Here is a 3,235-nt window from a genome sequence, read left to right on the forward strand (position 1 = left end):
TTTTTTTTTTTTTTTTGTTTTTTTTTTTTTTTGACATGGAAGTATTTTTGGTATAGATCTGGACCATTTTTATTATCATCTTTAAACAGATTCACCAAGCTCCTCCAATTAGATATGATGAAAAAAATAAAATATAATGAATTACAGTGCCACCTACCACATGAAATCGAAGCGCTTTTCGTGTCGCACATTTTAGTCGTATATCTATAAAGCCCATAGTAGACTTGATATTTGTTGTGACACTTTCCGCTGGTCATGACTCTATGGTAGCAATTGTCGTGATCGCGACAACATCTACACAATAATAACATTTTATACACTGAACGTTCGTTTTTCTCATATATAATAATAACAAATCTAATAATAATAGGCCTATTAATTATTATTTTTGAATGTTGTTAATGTGAATGATTGTATTTTCATTGATGATGATGATGATGATGATGATGATGAATAAGATGATGATGATTATGATGATGATTTAATAATAATGCTGATGATAACAATAATATTGGTTTGAACAATAATAACTAAGGCCTAAACAAAGTCCACTAAATATGACTTACATAGGCCTATGCGGGAGATTTAAATCGCTTTACAACAACAAAATTCTAAATATAAGCCGAAGACCGCCCAAAAGTGTATCTAAAATCTAAATAGTAAATTGTGCAAAATTCATATATCATTAAATCAAAATAAAAATTAACAAATTAATTTCCTTTTTTCAGTGGTAAATTGTACCAGCCGCTCAATTGTGCTACAGGTGCCATATAAAATGAGTAATTATTAAGCGTGATAATGCTTCATAAATTGGAAAGGAAGGATGAATTTAACTTGACGATAACAGAATGAGATCAAACCCGTGAATCAAACCTTACCTGTCTGTTTCATCAACCACTGTTCCACCAGACCAAAGCCCGCAATGGCAGCCATAATTATTGTAGTCCAGGAGGCGATTTTTTTTCCCGTACGAAACATTTACATGAAACTCCACTCGGGCCGTCTCGGCTGAATCGACCCGAAAATCTCATTGCAGAATTCAGGAGGTCAAAAGGTTATCAACAGATAAACGTCTACAGAACAACTTCTGAGAGAACGTCGCTGTCTGATTTTAAAAAATACATTGATGTTACCATGTTAATACCAATGGGTCGCTTAAAATGACATGTAATATTTGATTAATCTGCACGAGTAATGAAAAATGTTTTTTAACTTGAGTTACATATTATGACAATTTTAATTTTTTAGTTAGGCCTGGGTTTTGCATAATTACCTAGGCCTACAAGTAAGCCTACTAAAAACGCTTTCTGGGAAAAGCACAAAGAGTAAGGAAAAGCCCGTTTTTCTTCATCACTGATCAAATGAAACAGAATGACAGTTATTTTCAAATTAAGAGAAGAGCTCAGAATAGGCAGCTCTAAAACTAGATGCCATAAGACCTGCCAAAATGGCAGAGCACCAAATGAATGTAAAAATGAGCTAGTTATTAATATTAGGCATAGTAATCGGCAGGTTCTTGATTACAAGGCTAGACCAAGTTAATTACATGTAATGCCGAAATGATAATAATAATAATTATTATTATTATTATTATTACCTGTACGTTAAGGGGAACTTAAACAAAGGGGAAATAACACAAAAGATATTCCCCTTTGGCTAGTTTATTATTTATAGGCCTTGAAATAGTATCTGTAGGTTCTTCATTACAAGTAGGCCAAGGTGCTGAAATGATTATTATTATTATTAATTAATTATTATTACCTGTAACTTAAGGGGAACTTAGACAATGGAGGAATTAGAGGACAATTAAAAAAACGACGTTAAGGGGAAATAACACAAAAGATATTCCCCTTGTGCGATTATTATTTATAGGCCTAGTAAATAGTACAGTATCAAAGGTAATTAATGCTGAAATTATTATTATTATTATTATTATTATTTAACATTAATTACATTACAATGATAGTTTGGACAAGTTCAATAACGCCGGAATGGTATATTATTTATTTAATATTTCTCTTATGCGCTCTATTTTTCATTTCATGCTTCAATTTTTTCCCTCAAAATTTCAGTCCATGTCAGTATGTGAAGCGTGACTGTTGTGTCAGCCTATGACCCTAGGCCTATGTTTAAGGAGGGGCCTAGGTAAGACCTCAGCCTGTAGTTAGGCCTATAGTTTATCCTCTTTCTCTCTAGCCTTTGGTATAACTGTACCTATCTACACTTTATAACAGGAGGTACTAGCTGTTGTTGTTGTAGATAATATACTAACATTTAATAACATCCAAGAAGGTCACAGTTAGTTACACAGTGACGTACTTCACATAAGTCCGTGAAATTTCATAGGCCTAACGTAGGTAAACATAGAAAGAGCAATAACAGTAAAACTCGAGCGTCACGACATTGCGAAGTGTCTGCTCTTGTTCCTCGTATCGTACTCACTCGAGTCAATCCGAGATGGCCCGAGTGAAGTTTCATACAAATGTTTCGTACGGGGAAAAAAATCGCGTCCAGGAGAGGCATTTTATCTGTCATACATCTTATCATTCTGGCGAACTGTACTACGCCACGCTTGGAACGGGCTGGTGATGCACCTAAACAAACAATTATTAATTAATAAATTTGTTACTAGGAATTTTCCCACCTCCCTCCCAGTGAATTGCCCCTCCCTCCTCCAAGGCCTCTGTATGTAAATTCATAGGGAAACCAGCGTGTGCCTACAGCGGTGTCGCTAATTCCATTAAAATAATAGAACAGCTTTATACATCCTCAAATTTCAAACGTTATCGCTCCGATGAACTGAAACAGTAAAATAAAAAGCGCTAATTTTTAAAAGCTCTATAAAATAGGCTAGTCAAAGAAATCAATAAAATTTTCCTTTTTGGTTAATACAATTGAATCATATATCAACATTTGTATACAGATTTCCGCCATGGAGTCAGCCCTCATTTGTTTTTCGTGACTTTTACATTATCTAGGCGACAGTTTACACCTGGATTTAGATAGACTCATGAATTCAAAAATGGCAATAGCTCTGGGACTACCATTAAAACGCCAATGACATGCTGTGTTGTAGCATAAATGCTTCTGAAGAAAACGTTTAGAAATTGCTGTTTTAATGGTAATTTCTTACGAACACATTTCAAGTTAAAGTGTGTTCGTAATAATTTTACAGTACATTCCCTCAATCTAAATTATTAGGCTTAATTTAGGGACTTGAAATAGTAAACCACAC

The sequence above is a fragment of the Anneissia japonica genome, unplaced genomic scaffold, assembly GCF_011630105.1.
Source record: "Anneissia japonica isolate Jap-2015-1 unplaced genomic scaffold, ASM1163010v1 scaffold287981_len1045443_cov154, whole genome shotgun sequence".
Lineage (NCBI taxonomy): Eukaryota > Metazoa > Echinodermata > Crinoidea > Comatulida > Comatulidae > Anneissia > Anneissia japonica.